Source organism: Acomys russatus, chromosome 10 (assembly GCF_903995435.1).
Source record: "Acomys russatus chromosome 10, mAcoRus1.1, whole genome shotgun sequence".
NCBI classification, from domain to species: domain Eukaryota; kingdom Metazoa; phylum Chordata; class Mammalia; order Rodentia; family Muridae; genus Acomys; species Acomys russatus.
The window spans coordinates 67,470,855-67,486,874 of NC_067146.1; the positions used below are offsets into that span (position 1 = coordinate 67,470,855).

The 16,020-nt window shown below is 46.0% G+C and overlaps 1 pseudogene; it reads right to left on the reverse strand.

Annotated features, from left to right (window-relative positions):
* Positions 1-5,393: 5,393 nt before the first annotated feature.
* On the reverse strand, positions 5,394-5,506 carry LOC127194927 (uncharacterized; annotated as a pseudogene).
* Between the last annotated feature and the right edge of the window lie 10,514 nt (positions 5,507-16,020).

Below are 16,020 nucleotides of genomic sequence, written 5' to 3' on the forward strand. Positions count from 1 at the left end.
CAGAAATGGCAAAAAGTGCACACCATGAAGAGCTGGGGAACAAAAGCGCCCCAGAATCTCTAAGAATGAGGGCAAAGTAAGACAGATTATTATTTTTAAATTACTAGTTGTCCTGCCCAAAACAATGAAGAAAATAAACAGAATAGAGATAATAAAAGAAGAGAGCTTTGAACATCAGAAAAAAGAAAGGTCATGGTGAGAAAAATTAGGGTTAAAGCAACAGGTTTCCTGTGTCAATCTCTTGATACTTTATACTTGACAATGGAGCAACTGCCAAGGTCCTTAAACACAGCATGGTTAAAAGAGGAAAACGGAAGATAAGAGTCCTGTTTGAATGTGTAACACCTCAGCAGGCAAGCAATGAATCATATAAGGAACGGATTTACTCAAAACAAAACAAAAACTTATTTCTGTTAGAAGAGAAGAAGAAAGCTGGTGTGTTTGTGTGTACCTGTAATCTCAGTTCTTGAAAGGCTGAGGCAGGAGGGTCATGAATTCAGCCAGCATCAACGAAAAGCAGAAATAAGATGGCAGGGTTATGTTTGATCATATCACCCATCATATTAAGTATAACCACCTAAGTATGCATTGGCACTGCCCTGGAGGCTCTGTGGCTAAGAGCACTCACTGCCTTTGTAGAAGACTTGGCTTTGGTTCCCACTACCTACAGGACAACTCACAACCATCTATAACTCCAGTTCCAGACAATCCACCACCCTCTCCTAGCCCCAGGAACCAAGCATACATGTGGTTCACATACAAACCTGTAGGCAAACACTTATGCATGTAAAATAAAATCTAAATATAGTTAAAATGTAGAAATTGGCATAATAGATGTAAAACACAATCCAGCTCATGTTTTCTGCAAGAAACTTCAGCTGTGATGACAGGTAGTTTGGAAGGGAGTGATGGATAAAGATCTGTGATGCAGACAGCCATGACAAACAAGTGCCCGTGCTGGTTTCAGATAATAAGTTTGACAGCAAAATAAGTGAAACAGTTGCTAGCCTTACCTAATTCACTTTTATGAAGCTAGTATTAGCTTGGCACCCAAACAGACAAAGATAATACAAAAATAAATATTTTTAAAAATTAAAATGCAGATGAGAGGGCCCGAAGAGATGGCTCAGAGGTTAAGAGCACTGACTGTTCTTCCAAAAGGTCCAGAGTTCAATTCCCAGCAACCACATTGTGGCTTACAACCATCTATAATGAGATCTGGTGCCCTCTTCTGGAGTGCAGGCAGAATACTGTATACATAATAAATATTTTTTTTAAATACAGATGAGTATTCTTAGTGAGTATAGATTTTTTTTTTAATTATTAAGGAAACTGGTGCTAATAGGAGTCAGCTATACCTAAGCGTTGTAAGCCATGACAAAGTGGTTATTTCAGAGATGTTATGATGGTGTGGTATTTGCAAATCTGCCAAGCTACTTTGGTGACAAAAAAGGAAAAGGGGCTACACACCCATTCACAATTAGAACACTAAGAAAATTAGGAAAGGGGACTAACAAATTGACAGTTTATAAAAGCCATAGTTGGGGCCAGGCAGTGGTGGTGCACACCTTTAACCCCAGCACCTGGGAGGCAGACGCAGGCGGATCGCTGTGCGTTCGAGGCCAGCCTGGTCTACAAAGTGAGTCCAGGACAGCCAAGGCTACACAGAGAAACCCTATCTTGAAAACAAAACCATACGTTCAGGCAAGATGCTCATACACATAAACTAAAAGGCACATCTTCAAAAAAAAAAAAAAACAAAACAATTAAGTTCCATTTACAGATTTTAGTTATATTTTTATTAAGTAGCCATTTTTAAGTGGACAGTTGGCATTTACAATGTTATATAACTATCTGCAGTTCTAAAACAGTCTGACACCCCCAAGTGACACCAAGTACAAACGGTTACTGCCCACTCTTCTCCCACCCGTGTCAACCTCCAGTCTGTTCTCTCAGCTCTCATGTTTATTTCATATAAATGGGATCACACAAGTGTCCGCTTGTATAGTCCCTTCAGTGCAGTGTCCTCAAGCCTCACCTCCACTGTCGTAGGCAACCGAAGCTCGTCTGCTTTATAGATGAATAGCACAAGTTGTATGCACACATCACACTTTTAAAAATTGTATTTATTTATATGAATGTTCTATCTGCATATACACCTGCACACCAGAGGAGTCATTGGAGGGTATAGGTGGTTGTGAGCCACCATGTGGTTGCTGGGAGTTGAACTCAGGACCTTTGGAAGAGCAGAGAGTGCTCTTAACCTCTGAGCCATCTCTTCAGTCCCCATAACACTTTGTTTAGCCTTCATCCCATCACAGGCACTAGGACTGTTCTCATTTCCAACTATTAGGAATATTTCTTCCAAGAGCATTCATGACCACATAATTTTGAGTACCACTTTTCAATTATGTTGGATGTATCACTAGGAGCAGAGTAATGGGTCATATAGTAACTATATATATATATATATTTTTTTTTTTAATTTATTTATTATGTATACGATGCTCTGCCTGCATGTACAGTTTCAGGCCAGAAGAGGGCAGCAGATCTCATTATAGATGGTTGTGAGCCACCACCCGTGGGTGCTGGGGATTGAGCTCATTACCTTTGGAAGAGCAGACAGTGCTCTTAACCTCTGAGCCATCTCTCCAGCCCCAGTAACTATATATTTAACTTGAGTAAACTAGCATAATTTCCCACTTGGGCTGGAGCAGTGTAACCCTGACCAGTCATGTATACAATGGCTTTCCCTCAAAAGGAAAATACTAGCTATACACCGTAGTGTGTGCTGTGATCACTGAACTTACGAGTCTGAAAAGGGAAGATGGTGAGTTCATCGCCTGCATGGATTACACAGTGAGATTCTGTCTCAAAACAACAGCGAGAAACCAAACCAAACCAACCAACCAAACCGAACCCAAACAACCATGAAAATGCTTAAGTGAAAAGCCTTAGAAAACAGGGTGTGTAGAGAAAACTACAAAATACTGGGCAAAGAAGCCAAAGTGGACATAAGTGAATGGAAGACAAATGGTAACAGTCATGTCTTGGAAGTCCCTAAGGCAATATTCATGAGGAAGACTCAGAATAAAATTGTTTACTCTCCCCAAACCCAGAACAGAATTAGTAAAAGTGCTGTCAGAAATGTTAACATTTATCTAAAATTGCCAAAGTGGAATAGGCAAAGCGATTTTGAAAAATGAGACGGACTGTAAGGGATGAATACCTAGAACATTGGAGCAGAACAGAGAACCCAGCGGACGACCCACAGGAGCACAACAGACTGACCTCTGCCCGAGGTGATCTAATGGGAGAACCTTTATAGCAAACGATCCTGAGTCAGCAATGGACCAGTTTTTAAGGAGAGGGAGGATTCTAGGTTCTAAGAGTAAATGTCGGCTATGACCTGAGCAGCCATGGTGGCAGAGACTATAACCCCAGAACTTGGAGAGGACACAGTGAGAGGTCAGTGTGGGCTATATAACAAGACCCTGTTAAGGAAAACAAACGAGCCCCAAACCTGCAAAACTATTAGACAAAAGATGTAACTACCAAATTAAGAAAAAAAATTTTATTATTGGTTCCTTGTGAATTTCACACCATGCACCCCAATCCACTCATCTCCTCCTCCCCTTATACTTGCCCTCTACCCTTGCAACATCCCGCCAACAGAGGGAAAAAAAAAAATCTTGTGGAAGCTGTAGTGTGTCCCACAGTAAACCCTTTTGTCCACATTTCTTTGCTTGCATATATTCATTGCAATGAGTTGTTGGACTGGTTGGAGGCCTCCGGCTTCTGCTACACTTTGAGTACTGGAACCTCACTGGGACTCCTCTTGGGTATTCTGTTGTTGCCTAGTGCCAAAGAGATCCTGTTTTGGAGCTGTAGAACTGGTCCCCTCATGCACTCCAGCATGCTGTTCCAAATCATAGGTTGTATCATTTTTGTCCCCAACACATGTTTTAACTTCCTTTTGGTCATAAGTTTAGTCATCATTGGCAAACCATGACAGAATAGAGTTATCTTTTATGATTATTTTCCCTCATCTACCCCACAATACAACTTTTAACAATCTTGCAGTTTTCAAGGACATATTTTGTCAAAGCATGATGGCCTGTTCTCAGGCTGGTAACCCTTTTGGTTTCAAGGGCACTAGGCAGAGAGAAAAAGTCCAAGCCAGCCTGGGCAGATTGCCATGTTCGCAGCAGTGTATTAGCAACTTTTAATGGTCAGAGTGTTTATTGTCATTAGGCCCAAGAAAAGTCTTCAGGCCAAAGATGCTACAATTATTATTCAATTTCTGGCATAATACAATGTTTATATTTTCTATATCTGTAGAATTTATTTACATGTCTAATCTTGGTAGTCTTTTATTCCTTGGTCATATGACACTATAATGATCCGGTATGAGTTAACTTTTCTAAGACTGGGGAGGACTTTTAAACTTCATGACTCTTAAAAAAATCATTTATCCACACCATCCTTTGACCGCCAGTAGTAGGAAAAGGCTTCTAATGTGATCTGCTGCTAACTCCTCTAGCCCACCGAATCTTTTTTTTTTTTTTAAAGATTTATTTATTTATTAAACAGTGTTCTCCTGCATGTACACCTGCAGGCCAGAATAGGGCACCAAATCTCATTCTAGATGGTTGTGAGCCACCATGTGGTTGCTAGGAATTGAACTCAGGACCTTTGGAAGAGCAGCCAGTGCTCTTAACCTCTGAGCCATCTGTCTAGCCCACCTACTGAATCTTGTTTACCTTTTTAAGTTTGCTTTGTTCTGATTATCTGGTTCCTGAGTAAGTGCGGCGGCAGACGTTCCAAGAGTATCTTGGAGTCAGAGCCTCATAAGGAGGTCTCTGGCATCTTTATTTGAGCCACAACCTCCAAGGCGCAGATCTTCAAGTAGGGCCAGATAAGGATAGCTCCCTAAAAACAGGAGGGGTGTTATGGTCAGAACATTCCTGCAGAAGCTTGGAAGCAGTACTCATGAAGAAGACATAAAAGATTCATAAGATTCCCACCAATCCAATATCTCCAAGTTAAACAAGTATTAAAAGTCCCCAAACATGCAACACATGGAGATCAAGACCAGCAGTGGAAGGCCGTACCACAGTGACCACATCATTCAGCTCAGATTTACTGGGTCTTTGTTAAGCAGCCATGCTGGCTTTATGACATTTGCTGTTCCCATTAGCTATGGCTGTGGCAGTCCCAGGCAGGGCTCATCTCCTCTCCGGCTTGCTCCCTGCCCTGGAAGCCCATCTGGGCCTGGGCCTGCGCAGTGCCAAACTGGTGGTCATCTTAAGGTATTTCCCTGTCTGATGCCCTGGAATTGGACTGGTGGTTGTCTCAGGCTTGTTTTCTTTCCCCCCCCCCCCCCCCCAGAGAGTCTTAGGCTAGGAATCATTCAGATATTCACAGATAAAGCATAGCCTCTCTCTGCCACCTACTGACCTACATGTGACACAGCGGCCATACCTGCAACTCCTTGAGGGGCAGGGTAACTGACAATTTTTAAGATCTAGGAGCTGGCAGAGTTCAGACTTGACTCCAAAAGTAAACTGGGCCTCATAAAATGAAAGGGGGCTGAGGCATGTAGCTTGGTGGCTAACAGTCCTTGCCTGGCATGCCCTGGATTTAGTCCACGGTGTCTGACCATGGTGACACGGTCAAACTCATGGTCAAAAATCAAAATGGTAGATTGCAAACTCATGCTTGCCATCCTCACTCTTGAGAAGAGGACTAGATGTTCAAGGTCCTCTTTGGCAATATAGTGAGTTCCAGGGCAGCTGAAACCCTGTCAGAAAGAGAGAAGGGAGCAGCGAAAGAAGAGGAAGAAAGAAAAGGCAAAGCATGGGAGAAAATATTTACAAGCCACGCACAGAAACTCTCAACACACAACATTTAGGAAATGCACAAGAGCCACGGAGACATGTTTTCCTCAAGAGACAACACATACGGCAAGAGGGCACACGCCTCAGACCAGCCTCAGCAGCAAGCAAAGCCACAGCAATGTCTCACCACAACGACACGACACAACCATCCAAATGGCCGAGATGAACCGGGACAACACCAGGGGCTGGCGGCGTGCTATGAAGCAGCCACATAGCAAGTTGATAGTGGCAATGGTAAATGTTCTAGCGATGACAGAAGATAGCTCAGCAGGCTTTAGAGAAATTGACCGGCAGCAACGAAGATGGCAGCTTACACACAAGCTTGTATGGGAAAGCGCAGAGTGGTTTACGCATAGTAACCAAAGACTAAAAATAGTTCCATCACCTTCGAACAGATGAGCAGTGCTTTTAAAAAGCTACAGCAATGCGTGCCTTGGAATACCACCCAACAGCAATAATAAAAGGGGGGTATCTATTGATACAAGCAACAGTCTAGGTGAATCCTCCTAGGGTTACACTAAATGAAAAGAAAATAACAGAAAACTACTACCCAGAGCCCGTGAGATGGCTCCGTGGGTAAAGGTGCCTTGCCGCAAATCCACATAGTGGAAAAAGAAAACTAACTCCTCTGAGTTGTCCTCTGACTTCCACATGTGCAGAACGGTATGAATATACTCATATGCTTAAACACACATACACAAAGAAGTGCAGAATTTAAAAAAATGTTATCCCAAGGTGCAACCTGATACCATGTATTTAAAAGTCTTGATAAATGTATGGAAGTGGGAACGGGTCTGCTGTCGCCAGAGGCTGAGCACAGCATGGAATGCTATAAAGGGATGCTTGTGGTGGCCTGTTCTGTGTCTTGGTTATTGACGTCTGTTTTCTGCTTGCCATAGCTATTTGTGCCATAGCTCTACAGGACTGGGGCAAATTGGATTAAGGATACGAGGATCTGTGCATTATTTCTTCCAAATCTTTATTAATTTACAATCACCCCCAAAATAAAAAGGCCAAAATAGCAAGTAAGGAACAACTGTCTCAAAAAAAAAAAAAAAATGCAAATGACAGACTAAGCCAAAAGCAGAAGACTAAATATTAACGATGGGCCGGAGGTGCACTGTGCCATTGGCCCTGGGTCGGTCTCCAGTCCATCAGACTCTTGGGAGAAAAGTTGTCCCTTCCCTGTGGAACACCACCCCAGCACACTGCAGGAGCAAGGAGACCCCCGGCTTTCACACATGCGCTTACGCCCTTACGCAATGTGGTGCTTGCAAAGTTTCGCTTTTGCTTTTCTCAGAAGTCAGACTCCATGCGAGTCATCGTATCCACGACTGTACGTGATCACATGCCTAAAAGCACTTTTGTTTAATTGACAATACTACCTTAAAATAATTATTTGGAAAATTTCTAAGCGGGTTAATTCCTTCAGGTGGTTACAGTAAATGAAAAGGCTCTAGAATATTCACGCTCAAGAAAAGACTTAACGACAGACAGAGGGAGAAAGCGACAGTCTCTAAAAGTAGATCAAACTGAAGTTTGCTTACTGGGCAGCTTCTTGCCAGGCACAAACTCCAAAATCCGGTCTTCCCGTCCGGGTCCAGGCATTGGTTGTGGTTCTGGCGCTGGGTGGCACTCGCAGGGGGCGGGCCTTGACTCTTGGCGGTTCTGACGGAGCTGGCACTACGAGTTCCCAGGGTGTCACCCCTGGACGAACTCCGAGGCCAGCCTACTCCAGCAGTGGCCGCGCTGTCTGGTGTAGTGTGCGGCGGCGTGTCCCGCCCGGGAAAGGGGACAGAGCTACAGCCGGTCCCCGCCTCGTCCGTCCGCTCCGCCCCGTTCTCTCCTGGGAGCCCACCCGAGCCAGGGTGCGGCCAGGAGGCTCTTGCGGTGGTCCTCGCCAGTTCCTGTTCCCGGGCCCGGAGCCGCGGTTCCCGCTCTGCTCGCCAACTCCTGCTGTTCTGCCAATCCGCAAACCTAGTCCCCGGATCCCCGCGCCGAGGGCCAAGCGCTCTCCCTGGCCACCAGAGCTGAAGTCCCGCCACCTCGGTAAGTCCGTTGGGGGTTGGCGCAGGTAAGCTGGGTGAACCGGCTGACGAAACTGTAAGGCTGCTGTAGAACAGCTCTGGCTGAAACCTGAGCGGAGACCCCATCCTCACCCTGATTTTCAGATGCAGCCCTATATCGGAGGCGAGCCCTTCAGAAACAGCAGAATCGAAAACTCCAGTACGATCTAAGGCCCATTACTCAGACCGCCAGCCTGCAACTTAGGATCATCAACTGTGGATTTAGCGAATCCAGATGCCCAGATGTTCCACAGATCAATTCTGTCGGAATCTCTAGGCTATCGCTTCAGAGTTCACCCACCCCCCACCCCCGCCCGGTGATTCCAATGTGCATGCACGCTTAGGAGTCAGAGACCAAAGGGTAGCTGCCAAAAGAAAGCGCCTGCTGACTGGGACCTTCCTGAGTGTCGCCTGCAGACAGGCTGGCTGCTTCCAGGGACCCTTTATGGTCCTGAGGTTGATGGAGGACTTCCTTTGAGTTTTATGATACAAAAGAAGGAAGCAAGACAAAGCTGTTTGACAGAGTTGCCTGAATATCAAACTCAAAAAGTCCCTCGAGTGTGCTGTGTTGTCATAGATGTAAAAAAAACATAAAAAATGGACAGACTGCCAAACAACTTTGGTTCTATATTTACCTGAGTTACTGGTACTCGAAATTGTCTTGGGAGGCTAGGGAACCCTTCACAACTGCCCTCTAGCCTTTTAGGGTGAAGCCAAAAGTATTCTGGCAGGATGGAGTCTGGTTGCTTACTTAAAAGCTACCTTCCTGTATATTTTAAGAACACTGGGAGTGTTCAGGGTAACTTTCAGGAAGTCTGTTGGGAGAGGAGAGGTCCGCTGTTGGGACCTGGGAGTAGATGCCAGGGTTAGTAGTTCTGATCCAGGAGCCATTGGAAAACAGGCAGGCGTCCTCCTGTGCGCTGGCCAGGGGAGGGGCAGAATTAAAACCCAGGAGAGAGGGGCAGCAGAGACCCCTTTCTTTCAAAGGCAGCAAGAGTAGGTTTTGTTTTTGTAGACTGCAGACCCAGTAGACCTGGTTCCAACCTTTGATTCTGTCACTTGAGAGATGTGATCTGCAGGAAGTTAAAAATAACCCATCTGAGCTTCCTTTTTCTTACCGATAAAGTCTGGACTGAGCGAAGCTCCACTGGGTAAGGTAAAGTCCGTTGGGCACGAAGGGTCCACGGCAGGAGCGCTGTTACTGGAAGATACAGTATTGGTAATTGACGTGCCACAATTACCTGTTTAGTACACTTAGCCACTATGATGCACTGTGCTTGTCCTAACACTGTCTTTATGGCCTCACGCTCCTGCTCTGCTAGCAGGACTCAAAATTGATGTGGCACACATGGCTCTCTTGCTGGCAAGAGCCTGAGATGTTGCACTCAGCATTCCTGTTTTGCTCTTGACTCGCGGCCAGGGACTATTTCATCAAAGAACAGTCAGCAGTCTGTAGAAGAGAATCCCAAATCCTGTCCTCACTGATGCCGGCCTCCCAGCTGAAACTGCTACTCAGCTGCCCCACTCTGTTGGGACTGTCACTACGGGAGTAACAGCAGTAGCGTTGTTTGCATAAGGCATTCAGAATATAAACCGTGAAGCCACAGAGGTGTGGACATCAAGTGTCTATAAGTGTATGTGTGGCCAGTGATATTTGCTTCCACGGTCCTATCCAAAGGAAAGGTTCACTGCTGAGAATGGAAGGCATTTGATTTCTAGGCTTTGGATGACAAGTTTCTTCTATATTTTTCCTTTGGAGGGTTTTAGGCAAGATGAAGCTAGGACATCTAATATGTGCTTGCTCTGAACCGTTGTCACAGTGAGCTATAGGTATTTCACACATTCCCAGAGTCCTGCTTTCTTTGTTTTTTGTTTTGTTTTGTTTTTTGTTTGTTTTGTTGTTGCTGTTGTTGTTTTGTTGATCTTTAGAGACAGGGTTTCTCTATGTATCCTTGGCTGTCCTGGACTCGCTTTGTAGACCAGGCTGGCCTCAAGCTTACAGCAATCCGCCTGCCTCTGCCTCCTGAGTGATTTTCTTTGCTGTTCTGCAGAAAGTCGGTTGCATGGCCTGGAGCAGCCTGCTCTTAGCTGCCTACGGGTTGTGACTATGTCTGCGGAGGCTCAGGGAGGGCAGGTGTTTCATCTAAACTTGAGGGAGTTGTTGCTGCCTTTCCAATTAGCTAGTGGATGTCAGCCAGTGCTGAAACATCGGCCAACACATGACTTCCTGCTTGGATGCTTACTTATACTTAAATTTCATCTGGAATTGGCAGGCACCAAACTGTGGGCAGAGAGTCCTGTGCAGAGTCAGCCACAGCAAGCTTGCCACCACCCTCCCTGTTTGTCTAGTTGGCAACTTGTGGAGTCCTGGCTGTCAACTGATGGGGCCATATCGTGGCCTTTGATGGAACAGAGCCCCTAATGAGAGATTCAAGGCAGTTACATACCACGCTTCCCTAAGACCATCAGGCTACCCAGGAAACTCACTTCAGGCTTTGTTTTCACAACAAGCGATTTCCCTCTAAACTCCGGAAAGCTGTATTTTAAAGGAGTGAAAAGTGGCTGAGTATGAAGGCCCAGGGAATGAGCCAGTGAGCACCTGGTTAACACCAGGCCTTGCTACAGCATCGTCATTGCTACTGCAGTGTTGGGCACCGAACATACGACTTTACAGATGCTAGGCGAGAGCTCTGCCGTTGCGCTACGACCCTGTCCTCTTCTTACTTTTAAAATCTTGAGCCAGGGGCTCACTAAATTATCCAGGCTGTCCTTAATCTCTCTGTCTGTAGCTCAGAGAGACCTGGAATGGAGCTTATGGGTCCTAGTGCTGGGATGTGTGTGTGTGTGTGTGTGTGTGTGTGTGTGTGTGTGTGTGTGTGTTGCTGCTTTAGGGTGGAGATGGAGATGTCCCTTGCTTTTCTGTTGCATTTCCTCCACCACATAGCTTAGGGTTGGAAGAAGTAGAGGGTGCTAGTTAATAACTCGGTAGATGCTTTAACAGCCAAGTGCCATTAGCTAAGACAGTCACATATTACTGAAGAAACTTCTTCAGTGGTAGGAGATCTGTGAGAAGGTAAAATTTTACTTGGGGGGAGAGTATGGGTGTTATTCTAATTCCCAGGAGATTAAAAGTGCAATGGCCAAGACCTTCCGTGCTGTGCTTCATTTTAACACAATCTCAGTTTTGTTTTCTATGACCCACAGAGCAAACTTTCTGGAAGAAACCAAGTAGGAAGCTAGGCTTTCTCTTGGGGATAGGTCCCTTCTGTATACTACTACAGGACAACAGATCCCTTGTTGAGAGGGCATTCCTGGCTCCACTTAGCAATGGGGCTTTAAATATTTTTTATTGTTATTATATTTTTGAGACAGGGTCTCACTAGTAGCCTTGGCTGTCCTGAACTTAATACGAAGACCAGGCTGGCTCCCTAATTCATATTGATTTTCTTGCCTCTGCCTCCAGAGTGCTGGGATTGAAGGCAGGCATCAACAGGCCTGCTACAACAGAGAATTAAAAACAAAACAAAACAAAAAAACCCAAAAAACATGCAATCAGGCTTGCTTCCAGAACCTTCAAGTGCAGCCTCCTGTTCTCTGTAAAGCAAATAGCAGATGGACGTGGAAGAAACCCCAGACTTCGGACACAGAGTGGGGTCATACCGCTGTTTTCTACCTCATCTAAAGGTAGAGTCTTTGTTCATGAAACAGGACATTCATTCCAAACAGGGTGCTCTGAGCCAGTGATGAGCTGATCTGTGAAGCACCCTCCACCTCACCTAGCTTCCGTAAGTGGTCATTACTGTGCTGACAGTAATAACAATGGCGACTGTGGTTCCACAGCTGGTTTTGCCATCTCCTCATGTGACCTTGGACTGGGCCCTGGCATCTGTAAAATAGGGGCCAGTGCTCACCATGACGCTAGGTTTGGTGAAATGAAGTGACGCTGATAAGGTAGACTGCAGATAATAAGGATGAACCTGTTGACAGACACACTGTGCCACACTGGGCTGAGGCATTCACAGTGGGTTCTTTTTCGGCTTGTTCCCACATCCTCTCCATATCCCTGCCCCCCCCCCCTTAGTCTTCTTAACAGTGCAATGATCCTTCTATGTGGGACAGCTGGAGTCCGATGAGGTTGAAGAACTAATTCCCAGACAACAGTGTTCTGCTCAGTATCTAAAGCCAGCCCAGCAAGCCTTAGCCCGGAAGTTCAGCAGGATCCCGCCCTCTCTGCTGGTCCCACCCACCTTTCTGGGCTCTTACCTGTAATTAAGGGCAGGTGAGCGCACGTTTCCAGCAGAGAGGTGTTTCAGTCTGCTTAAGTAGTGCTAGTGGCAGCTTCCTCTTGTGCCCCTCAGATGACTAAAACCCTCACCATTGCTTAGACTATAACAGAAAGAAAGGAAGAAAGAAAGAAAGAAAGAGAAAAGAAAAGAAAAACGGAAAACTGAAATGAAAAGCCTTGCTCCTGATATAGACTTAACTTTATTAGGGTGGATTATAATGTTTGCTTTGTAATAATGTCACCTGAATGCAGTAGAGTGTTCCTTTATGGTGGGCAGGTGTGTGGATGGATCGGTGAGGAGCCCAGAAACCCTACTTGGGTGGGACTCAGGTCAACAGTGGCAAAGTTTCAATAGCTTTAAATGCACCCCAGTTTGTGGATTTTTACTCATCCCCCCCCTCCTTTGCACCCCAGGGGCTTGTTTCTCTTCTTGAGATCTGGCAGTTTTCCCAGAGGCTTATGTGGGGTAGGTAGGGTGAGGGGTAGAAGAGCAAATGTCAAGGGTAAGTGGAAGGTGCTTTAGGATGTCTAATAACAAACTGGACATTTCCAGGGATGTGAAGTAGTCTGCTGGCTCCCTCAGCCTGGGAGGGAGATTGGTGTACACCTGTCATCCTCGCTCGGTCTTCCTCCTTGGAGTTTTGGTTCTTCAACATGTTAATTCAACACCTGTTATCAGAAGGTGTCACTGGGAGCAGGGGTGTATTAATATGGGGGCGAGGAGTATAACGCTGTGTTAGAGTGTGTGTCAGTGTTCACAAGGCCCTGGGTTCAAGCTCCAGCATCACAAAACCTAAACTGAAAACATCAGGTCCCAGCATTGTCTTAGGTGGGTGTGGTAGTGGATGCTTGTAATGCCAGCAGTCTGGGCCTAAGCCTGGAAGACAGCCCCTTTGAGGTCAGTCCAGGCTCTAGAGAGTGCGGGGGGGGCTAACGGAGTGTACAGGCTAGTGTTGCACATCTGTATGGCAAACTCTCTTAGACAGAGTGTTCTAAACAGCAGCTCTTTATTTCTTTCAGCCCTGGAGGCAAGGAGTGTGAGATCAGGCTTGGTCAGGGATAGAGGTAATTCTCTACCTGGTTTACCTGGGCACCTGTGTCCTTGTGGGACAGACGGAGAAAACACGAGAGCATTCTTCTGCCCTTTATATAAAGCCTACTACCCTCACCATGGGGCCCTATCCTCAGGGTATCATTTAAGCATAACCGTTAGGCAGGGGCCTACCTAAGGCTATCATGGGCTGGGGGTTAGACCTGTGAACGGAACCAAGGACATTCAGTCCTTAGTTGGGCAGGGTGAAAAGGCATAAATATAAGATATGAATAGTGAATGACCCTTTTGGTGAGGCCTGAGGCAGAAAGGAATGAGAGGAGCTAGAGAATGGGCCAAGATCAGGCTGAGCAGAGACTGCTGGGCTGAGTAAGGACAGCGATTTTACTCTAACATGCTGTGAAGAGCTGCTGAAGACCCACCCCCGCCTCCATCTTTTCCTTATTGTCAATCTATAAGTCAAAGGTCATGGGAAAGTCTCTGCAGAAAGAGAACAGAGAACCCTCACATGAGAAGGCCAAAACTTGCTTCTATAATGAACCTACACTCATGATAACTGATCTACTCCCTCGAAAACCCCATTGTGACAGTCATTTTGCCATTACTATGACAAAATGCCAGAGACAATCAACTTAAAAGGAAAAAAGGTTCTGTTTTGGCTCATGGTTTCAGGGGTTTCAGCCATGGTTGCCTGGCCCTGTTGTCTTTGTACCTATGATGAGGCAGAATATCCTGAGATGGAATTGTGGTGGCTGGGATAAAATGGAGAAGGAGTACCTGATGTCCTACCATTCCTTTCAATGACTTGATACAATGGTGTCACGCCCTTCCACCTACTAAAGGTCCCACCATTTCCCAGCAGCACATAGGTTGGCAACTAAAACTTTAATGTTTGGGCTTCTTAGGGATATTTAGTGTGGTATCACCATGACCCAGTCTCCTAAAAGGTCCCACCTCCACACACCACTGACTATGACCTTGAGGATCAGTTTCCAACACAAATATTTCAGGGAGCAAATGGTTAAACTATAGCAATGATTACAGGTCCACTTTAGAAACCTTGTACTACTCCATCCTCAGTCCTGAAGAAAAACAGGAAGCGGGGAGGAGGTGGGGTGGCAGGGGTGGGGGGGGGGGGGGGGGGCGGAGCAAGCCCGTGTTAGAGAGTGACAGAGCTCTGAATGTAGGCCATGTTCTCAACTTCAGCTTAAAGAATCAGAGCACAGTGGAAGTGGGCTCAGAGCAGGTATGCCCCGCCCATAATTCCTGCTCTCGAGTTTTCTGAGATAGATGGCTATGAATGGGCGGGGCTCTTCTCGGCACTGCACATCCTTCATCAGGAGCCCCAGTGGATGATGTATGAGAGATTCTGGTCCATCCTAGCTCCTGGAAGCAAGAACAAAGACTCGCCAAAGAGAGTGAGGTTGGGACTAGGTGGGGTTAGAGATGGCAGGCACCACACACTAGGTACCCCAAGTATTTTGTGCATCTATTCTGCTATCTCTGACTGAAAGAGGTGCTTTCCCCACCTGTATTATCTTTCAAATATCCAAATTCATCTTCTAAGGGATTTGCATACTGTTGGGAGGCACCTGGTTGGTTTTGTTTTGCTTTTTTGTTTTTAGTGCTGGGGCTTGAACCCAGGACCTCTTAGGTACCAATCCTGGGCTTCAGACCCAGAAACAGGGTTTGCAAAATTAGCATCATCATCATCATCATTATTTATTTGCTTGGCATTTTTAGGTTGCAGAGAAATGCTTCACTGAAGGGGAAAGCCCCACCTTAGGCTGCTGTACCATCCTGTCTTTCTCAATTGCATGTACTGTCTGGTTAAACAGGTTCCCATATGATAGAGCTCACGCATCAAGGCCTGGCCCAGGCTGCAGGCTCAAAGGCTGCAGTTTGGGGCAGCAATTCTGTCATCTCAATGTCTCATGACCCTCAGGGTCTGTGCACTTACTCTGGTCCTTTCCATCTGAACTCCATGACAGATTTGTGGCCCTGATTCTGCAGGCTCCGTACATGTGTTCAGGTGGGGCAAGACAGATTTCATGGAGCCCTTTGGCCAGCAGTCAGCAGTCTGTTTATTTGTTAACAGCCAAGTTCCACCTCAGGTTTCTGCGGTGAGTAATACATGCTTTTCTTAAGAAATGCCTTTCATCCTGAGAAGCCTCAGACACTTTCTGTGTAGATCCCAAATGCCACCTTCAGATATCTTCTGAGTTGCAGATCTGTCCTGTGTCTAGCACACACACCACCCCTTCCCCTCATGGGACTCTGCTGGATAAGGTTGAAGTCTGACTTCTCTGGGTAACCATTTTTGTGCTCTGTCTCCGTCTATGAAGGTGGACATCCTTTTCTCAGTGGGGTTCCCACTCCACCTAATCTGATAAACCCCAGATTTAGTAAGGAGTGTCACATAGCCCTCAGGGAAAAATTACAGGCCCGACCCTTTCCTGATAAGAAACTTCTTCAACAAGCACAAGGAATTCCTGGAAGTACCCCACCCTGTGCCAGGGAGATCCTATCCTCCAGCAAATGATGTTTAATTGTGCCTAAAGTCATCCCCTCACACATAGGATAACTAAGTACTGTTTTCTCCTTCTTGTGGTACGACCCCTCCTCCCCCCCATGTTACTCTATCACTATATGTAGATAAAATATCCTGGCACCCTTAACCCTTAAACACATTCACCCTCAACACCTCTCTCCACTGCC